Genomic DNA, 9,705 nt, shown 5'->3' with positions numbered 1-9,705 from the left:
TTTATGGCTTGTTTCATCTCCTGTGTTTCATCATGTCTAGAATTAATTACTGCTGTGTTCATATATATTCCACTGGTTTGAAAAAACTTTCAACAAGAATGAGAAATATTTTTGCAACAGAAGTTTTCAATACAACAATACAGTTGCTTATTGTATCTTACACAAAACTTATGTGTAGACTGTGCCTCAAATGGTCTTTTCATTTCAATTGAAAAACTGAGTCATTGTTCTTGATCTTGAGACAGCATTGATTCAGATTTCAGCTATTTTAAGTAGCAACATAGTACACCAAGTAAAATGTGATAATTTGATACTTAGAAATAGTACAGTACAGGGGCGCATGGGTGGCTCAGTTGGTTAAGCGTCTGACTTCGGCTCAGGTCATGATCTCATGGTTTGTGAGTTCGAGCGCCACGTCGGGCTCTGTGCTGACAGCTCAGAGCCTGGAGCCTGCTTCGAATTCTGTGTCTCCTTCTTTCTCTGCCCCTCCCCCACTCATGCTCTGTCTCTCTCTCAAAAATAAATAAACATTTAAAAAAATAGTACAGTACATCAGACTACTGAATACTGAAAACTGATAATATAACCCCTAGTAGAAAGAAGGTTCAAAGAATTGTATACATTGGTTTTCAGTTCATCAAAAAAAAAAAAAAAAAACATTTGAACCATTCACCTTCATTCATAATACAATAATTTTCAACAGCTAATTTATAAATGTGAGTTTGTATCAGATACAAATATCTGATATAGTCAGAAATTCTCAGAATATACAAATTGGAGAAAGAAATATATGTTCACTTCCTGATTGTAATTAGAGAAAGCAGTAATTCAAAATTCTTGTAACCACAGTGGAAGTGTAGAGAGGAAATTTTTCCAGCAATCATCCAATACTAACTTCCAACACCTCACTAAAAGCCTCCATCTAAGAGAATCTGAGGTCTAGTTCCTGGAAATTACCAACTATGTGTCGAGGTCACACAGCAGAAAGAAATCAGCTTAAAAACTAGTGATGGTGGCAGACACATGAAAAGATGCTAAACATCACTAATCATCAGGTAAGTTCAAATCAAAACCATAATGAGATATCACTTTACACCTGTCAGAATGGCTAAACTAAAAAATAACAAGTGTTGGCGAGGTTGTGTAGAAAAAGGAACACTCATGCACTGTTGGCGGGAACACAAATTGGCACAGCCACTGTGGAAAACAATATGGAGTTTCCTCAAAAAATTAAAATTAGAAATACCAGATGATACAGTAATTCCACTATGAGGTATTTACCCAAGGAAAATGAAAACACTAATTTAAAAAGATATAGGCACCCCTATGTTTATTGCAACATTATTTACAATAACCAAGATATAGAAGCAACCCAAGTGTTCATCTATAGATGAATGGTATATATAGAAAATGGAATATAATTCTCATCCATAAAAAAGAATGAAATCTTGCCGTTGGCAGCAACATGGACAGACCTCTAGGGTATTATGCTAAGTGAAATACGTCACACCAAGGAAGACAAATACCATATGATTTCACGTATATTTGGAATCTAAAATAGCAAATGAACAAACAAAAAGCAAAAACAGACCCATAAATACAGAGAACTGATGGTCTCCAGAGAGGATAGGGTACGGGATGGGCAAAATGAATGAAAGAGAGTGGAGGGTACAGGCTTCCAGTTATGGAATGGATAAATCATGGGAATAAAAGGCACAGAATAAGGAATATAGTCAATGATACTGTAATAGCATTGTATGGTGACCGTGGTAGCTATACTTGTGATGAGCAAAGCATAATGTACAGACTTGTGGCATCATGATGTTGTATACCTGAAACTAATGTAACATTGTGTGCCAACTACACTTCAATTAAAAAAGAAAAAAAAAGTGATGGTTTCCATCAGAAACTGGAAGAATCAAGGAAGGATCCTCCCCTAGAGCCTTCAGAAAGAACATGATCCTACCAACACCTGATTTTGGACTTTTAGTCTCCAAAACTGTGAAAGAATAAATTTCTCTTGTTTTAAACCTCTACCCTCAAAAACAAAGAAACAAACAAAAACAAAAACCAGTGATGGTTTCTAGTCTCTTCTCTTAGTCTCTAAACTCAATTCCCTCAATTTCCTATTTGTTAATTAGTGGGCAAGCTGCCAATTTATTGTCTACCTTTATGTCCCACTGAGAAAACATATGAAGCTCTTTAAGTAGGCTAGTATACAAATGATCTAAGTGAATACTTTCTCTAGTGGATTTTAGAGCTCACTCTAAAATCTGCCCTTCAGACAACCTATGTTTATCAAATGCCACAAGAATCAAAGTCCATCATTAGACATTCACTGCTAGAGTTAAGCAGTGTCCTCTGCACTCGGTACCCTTTCTACATCTGAAGCCCCTGGGAAGGAAGACATATTCCATCACCATTACCTTAGTGTGGACTTGTGTTTCAGATGATGGCAGGACAGAGACGGAGCACAGAACTGCACTCAATGTGAGAGGAACAGTGAAAGGTGGAGAAAGAAACCAAAGACCATCTCTCCTGGCTTTCAGATTTTTTCCCTGGGCCCAGCTTTATCTCCAACTTTCTAGTTCTGTTCTCTACATTAAATCCAAGCCTTATTTATTCTAAGTTAATCTCCACTCTGGTTATATTTGGAAGGGTTGACTGCCCGCTTCTAACTTTGAACCAATGAAACCCTGAAGTTAATGACTGCAGATCACAACAGGAAAGAGAAAGCAACTCTCAATACTAAAACTAACAGCTGAATACAAAAGGAAAGGACTACAAAATGAATGAATGTGCAGAGCAATGAGTTCAGGGCTTGAGACTACACACTTGAAGTTTGAGATGTTAAAAATACTTTTCATGGATGAGCCCAAGCTTCCAGTCTGTCTCAGTGCTTCCTGTTTTATACATTGAGGCTTTGGAACACAACAGCTGTACTTCTCCTTGAGGAGGTACAGAAAGTGGGAAATATTTCCTTTTAACCCTCTCCATATGAAACACCCAGTTCGGCCTGATGAGTTGTACTACTGCACAGAGTTCACTACTGTGAATTGGCCTGAAAGATAAAAGGGAGCCTCACAAACTGGTCCTAATTTCTGTAAGGTCAAAAGGGTGGCAAAATCTTGCAACGACATGGATGGATCTAGAGGATATAATGTTAAATGAAATAAGTCAGCCAAGGAAAAGACAAACACCATGTAATTTCACTCATATGTGGAATTTAAGAAAATGAACAACAACATAAAAGAGAATAAAAAACAGACTCGTACATATAGAGAACGTGTGGTTGCCAGAAGCAAGGGGGGGGGGTAGGTAAAATGGGTGAGGGGGATTAAGGAGTACACATGTTATGATGAACACCAGGTGATGTATGGAATTGTTGAATCACTATATTGTACACCTGAAACTAATATAACATTGTGGGTTACTTATGTTTGATTTTTAAAAACCCTTAAGTTGCAAAAAAATATAATTAATTTTTGAAAAGGTAATTTTGCACAATAGACAAATCCATAAGAAACAACATTTCCATCCATGGTACATTCTGTGAAGTACCATACATAAATCTTTCTGGGTATCGTCAAGTTTGTACACAGTCACATAATCTGAGTTTGAAAGAAATACAGCTTAATAAGACATTTCATTCCATTTCATGGTGTGATTCCAATTCTAGAAATAACCATCAGAGAATCTTCCTAAGGGGCTATGTGAATAATAGGGGTGGGAGGGAGACCTCTTTTGGGGTATGGCAAGATGAAGTATCAAGGAAGACCTTTAACCAGAGGGTTGGTCAGAAAGTACTCAGAGGAACTGTAGACTCCTGATGCTGTAGAGTAATTTTGTCTAAAGCTGGCTCAAGTTCAGAGTCAAAGAATTACCCTGATTTTAATTTTCTGGGAGGAAAAAGAATCCAAACACAAAGTACGAGGCAAGTGTTGAGATATCCAGTGGGTTCCAGTGGGTGTATGTCACCATATACCAAAGATTTTTAGACCTCATGGATGATGGGAGGGTAGGACAATGCATTAACCAAACTCTCTTTCAGAGTAAAGACATCAGAGTTACAAGAAGACCACCTTGAGTTCCAAAGATCAAATGTGGGACATATACCCTATCCTAAATTATATTTGAACTTCTTGTCACCAGACCCAGCTACATGTGTAACTCACACAGCTGAGCGCCCTTAATGACAGAAAACCAGTCTCTACCAATTCTGATTTTCCCTCTTTCTTTCTTTTCTTTTTTTTTTTTTTTTTTTTTTTTTTTGGTTGTTGCTAATCAGGCTTATTACTTCAAGAATAATCAAAGCCAAATGAAAACTGGGTGGTCATGAGACATTTGAACTACTTGGTCCTAGTTCTCAACTGGTGTCTTTTTGACAGCTTTCAAGGCTGTGCCCCAAATGTTGCATTTCATCAACATCACTCCTTCCAGACCGAAGCTCTGAATTTACAAACCGGGCAGAAGTGTTTCTTCGTCTGGGGATTCTCAGGATGCCAGGCTCAGCCAAATGGGAGTAGCTTTCCTTCTAGACCACAGTCTTGTGGCCCACCTTGGAGGCTGAAATAAAGTTACTGTACTCAGCCTCCCAACCTCACCCAATGCCCACTAATAACATCTGCTTTATAGCCGACGTTCCTGCAACCTGCTCTCTCCTTGGCTTTCTTGCCCTCTCAGAGAGGATGTGCTCTACTATGCGGCAGGTCTGGTGGAAAGTTGACAGTCTCCAAGCCAAGAGCAAAGCCAGCCAGCACTGGATAAATGACTTGAAGTGCTTTCTCAAGGGACCCTTTCCAGGTACAGGAGCCCTTCTTAACCAGATTTGGCCTGTGCTGGCAGACAGCCTTGTTCAGGAGCACATTAAAAATCAAAATACAGACACCGTTTGGAAAGCATAGAAAGCTTGACTCTAACATCTTATGTATTAAAACATTGTTACATAAAAATGACCGCAAAGCTCCAAATTCATACTTTCCTACCTTGTAAGACCAGTTGCCACCAGGAATATACCCGTGAAAGTGTGAGGTTGACTGCGGAGCCTCAAGAGGCCTGGGGACAAGGCTGGAGCCACATTCCAAGCCTTGGGGGCAAGATCAATGCCCTGGCCCTTGAAGGCAGCCCAGTCTGAAGCGAAGTGGGTGAGCTGGTGCCCTCATCCCACCACACGAGTCTGGGGGCAAACACCCGGCCTGAGCCAGGGTGGAACTGATAGTCTCTTCCGAGGCCCCCTTTCATCTACCTCATAAAGCCCCAGACAAATTGGCACAGCTCACAGTTTTTAATGAAGCGCAGGCTCCTGGCCGGAGCCAAAGGGGCATTACAAACTCAGAATGAGGTTCTTTCATACCCTCTGAGATGGTGATATAGAAGGCCAGACTTCTGGAATAACTTTCTGCTAAAGAACTCAATACTCATCATGTCAGTCACTTCACTTTCCCTTGTCAAATCTCAGTGATGTCCAGAATGGATCATTTCCTCTTTGTCTTGATGCATATCTAAAGCAGGGTCTTGAATACTTGAGGTAACCAGCCAGTACTGGGGCTAGGATACAATTCTCCTGAGTACTGACTATATGAAGACATTTATAGAAAGCTTACAACAGGCTGAGCAATGCTAAGCTTTACATGCATTGCCTCATTGAATCATGACAATACCCTATGGGAAACCTACCATTTTCCCCTTTTTTAGAGATGAGGCACCCCAAGTACAAAGAATTTAAGGTCATATATTTAGTCTTATTTTGTCCCTCCTTAGAAAACATAATGCCTTTGACATTCATTCAAATGTGAATACATAAGGCAGCATGTGCTTGGCTGGACATTTGGAAGATGAATTATTTTGAAGTCAGTTGAACCTTGTTTAAATCCTGACTCTACTAATTCTTAGCTGTGTGATCTTGAGAAATCTGAGTTTCTTCATTCATAAAATGGGGCCATCTATAGACTGAGGGCCTCTGCACTGAACACCAAAAAACGATGGAATACAACTTAAATGGTGCCACCTAGAATCGTGTAACTTGATGTTCCTGTTGAGACTTCAGAAATTCCACCTTGGTTATGAATTATTTGCCATTTTTTGTTCCAGAGAGAGCATGGGATTATGAAAAGATGCACTTTGGAGCTGATTATTCTTAGGTTTGAGTCATGGTTCTTCCACAACCTGGCTGTGTGTGGCCTTGAACAAGGCACGACCCCTGAGCCTTCATTTCCCAATATGGAATGGGGAATAAACATGTTCATCTGAATAACTGTTATAAAGATTTTGTTATGTGGAAGTGGAATACCAAAACAAAATCTAAAATGCGGGAACGACTTTGGGAGAGAGCAGTGGGCAGAAACTAGAAAAGCTATAAGGATTTTGAGGAAAGTGTCAGAAAAAATTAAAGTGCCTTGAATACACTGTTCATATCATTTTGGATTTTTAGGAAACAGTTCCTGAGAACTTAAAGGAAATTGAAGAAAATCTTATTAGAAACGAGATGACAGGAGATCTTTGTTAGGTAGTGGCAGGAAGTTTAGCAACACTGTCACCTGCAGCTATAGAAGGAGTAGAAATCATACACAATGAACTGGGTGGTCTAGCTGATGCTAGTCCCAGCCAGAATGTTAAAGTGATACCTGACTTCTTCTTGCTGCTTATAGAAGATAAGGCTGTCACATGAAAGACTATTAAATTCAACACACTGGGAAACCATAAAAAACATTAAAATAATGGATTTGAATATTCTCAGATCTTCCAGATGACAAAAAATGATAAATTTGAAAAAAGGGCTTTAAAGCCAAAATCAAATACAGAATACTTCCAGGAAAACATTGTGCTTCAGAGTACTGTCCATTTAACCTAAAGGCCCCATAAAGATTTTAAGAGTTTTACTAACAGATTCATTCACACATCAGGACTTTTAAGATGCTCAGGGACACTGTCCCTCACGAGAAGCTTAAAGCGATGAAGGACTTCTCTCAAAGAGATTTATGGGGTTTTATTTAATGAAGTAAACCCCAATAGCATTCACAGGAGGCCCATAAAATTTTTTAAAGGATTATTTCAGCTTTGACTGCAAGTCACAGAAAAGAGGAAAAACTGAGAAGAGGCTCTTGGACCCCAAAATATCTACTGACAAGAAGCATGTTGAGAAAAACACTCAGCTGCAAATACATGCTAATCTCTTGAAAGGAGGAAGATTGAGAGTACAAAACCAAGAGTCCAGAAGGCAGGGCCAAGAGTAATGTAGAGTAACTTCTAGTGAGGAGTATGACTGAATCCTAATCAAGGATCTTCCATATTCCAGTTGGATTTCATAACTGCTAGGGACTCCTATGTGCCTCCCACTCGCCCATTTTTTTGAGCAAAAATATCTAGAATGGTTATCCCACATCTATCTACACATTGCATGCTGAGAGTGTGGGGCAGATGACTTGACTTTTAGTTCACGGGTCTGCAAAGAGAGAGTAACAGCACACTCAAGGAGCTATACAGAGGAAACTACACCTGACAAATTTCATCTGCATCCAACCTGATTTAGATGACAATATTCTTGGGGCGCCTGGGTGGCGCAGTCGGTTAAGCGTCCGACTTCAGCCAGGTCACGATCTCGCGGTCCGTGGGTTCGAGCCCCGCGTCAGGCTCTGGGCTGATGGCTCAGAGCCTGGAGCCTGTTTCCGATTCTGTGTCTCCCTCTCTCTCTGCCCCTCCCCCATTCATGCTCTGTCTCTCTCTGTCCCAAAAATAAATAAAAACATTGAAAAAAAAATTTAGATGACAATATTCTTGACTTTGACCTAATGCTACAATGGCATGAGACTTTAGGAGGCCTTAAGAGCAGGATGAATATATTTTGCATGTGGAAAGGATGTGAACCTTTAGGACTCAGGATGGACTGTGATAGCCAGGCTCCAAGATGGCACCATGTCTTTCACACCCAAGCATAATCTCCTTCTACATTGTACTGGAATTTGTTTGTGTAACCAACAGAATATAGAAGTAATGTTATATCACATCTGAGATTAGGTTATAAAAGACACTGTGCGGCCTCTGTCTTGTTCTCTCTCTCTTGGATCACTCACTCTGAGGAAAACCAACTGCCATGTTCTGAGCTGCCCTATGGAAAATCCCATATGGTAAAAAACTGAAGCCTCCAGCCAGCAGTCATGTGATTGAGCTTAGATGTGGATTTTTCAGCCCAGTCAAGCTTTTAGACAACTACAGCCCCAGCCGACATCATGACAAAAACCTCACAACAGGGTCTGAGTCAATATTATCTAGCTACGTTGCTCCTGGATTCCTGAACCTCACAAAGTGTATGAATAATAAATGTTTGTTGTTTTCAGTTGCTAAGTTTTAAAGTAATTTGTTATGCAGCGATAACAAATACAGATAGCAAATACAGAAGAATTTTTTGAAGTGTTGAATTAATGTGGTTAAAAACAAATGTCTGTGTGGTCAAAAGGATTTATTATCTAAAGAGGCATTTTACGAAAAGACATGGAACAGAAGTTTTAATGAAGACTCATTTGCTACATGTCACCCTATATTCATAAAGGACACGAATATACAGAGTCATGAATATCCGGAGTCAGGGTGTCACCTCTGGAGAAAGGAGCAGAGACCCATACCCCAGTAGTCTTCGGGTAGGTAAAAAATCTTTTGCTTTTACTTGTGTGGCAAAATGTCTAATGAATAAACTCCCATTGGTATACATTTGGTCCAGAACAGCTCTATAATTGGAAAACATGCTAGTGTTTATTATTTTGCATGCTCCCCACCTGGGGGTAAAGGGGAGCCTGGATTTTACTCCACTTCAAAGAGCCCAAGAAGATATAAGAGCTACTGAAAGCAGGAGGTGGGTGTCCTAATTGCCACAGCTCAAACTCTGGATCCCGGACCTCAGGAAAGGGTTTTCAAACCCAATGTGACAGACAGTCAGGGTGGAGCCTGGGAGAGGAGAGACAGGGGGCTGGAAGAGCCTAAAAAAGAGTAAATTCTGTGAGCCAAAGTTTCCATTCTGTTGAGGATAACTGAGGCATCTCCCTAGCGCCTGATGTGACAACACAAGCTGTAACTGACTGTAACTAAATAAAGCAACAGGAAAAGGAGGACATTCTTGTCAGAAATCCCCAGTTTCAGCGGGATGTTTTGGCTACAGGGCAAGCAGCACTCGTCACTGAGAATTGACAAGAACTAATCTTCTCAGTCAAAATAATTCCCCTTGCGTTCTTTTATTTTAGAAAACTTCATCTCCTGCCTCATTCTGACCACACTAGAACCTGGGGTCGTGGGACCAAATTTGTTTGTGATCCTATGCATGGAGCAGTTTAGAGGTCTTTCTTTTTCATGACTTTCTTTTTCTTTCTTTTTAATGTGAGTTTAGTGCCAGTGAGAGGAGCCAGATGGAAACTAAAGCTCTCTGTTTATGACTGAACAGGTACACCACAAACAGCAGTGTAAATGTTCCACCCCACTGCCTCCCACACACCCAGACTGCCCCAAACCCCACCTGGAAGGACCAGCTTCTAGCAGGGAGATGATGGTTCCATTTCTATGCTTATTGAGCCTGGTAATATTTGCTTAAGAACAACATTTAAATAGAGGCCCCTCAGAAAACTCACATTTCCATATTTACTGGGGGATTTGTTTATTACAAATGAGGTTAAGAAACCATTCTGTATACTTGCTAAGTGAAAATAAGCAGACTACAAAAGA

The sequence above is a fragment of the Prionailurus viverrinus genome, chromosome B4 (assembly GCF_022837055.1).
Source record: "Prionailurus viverrinus isolate Anna chromosome B4, UM_Priviv_1.0, whole genome shotgun sequence".
NCBI classification, from domain to species: domain Eukaryota; kingdom Metazoa; phylum Chordata; class Mammalia; order Carnivora; family Felidae; genus Prionailurus; species Prionailurus viverrinus.
This window is presented reverse-complemented; position numbering follows the sequence as displayed.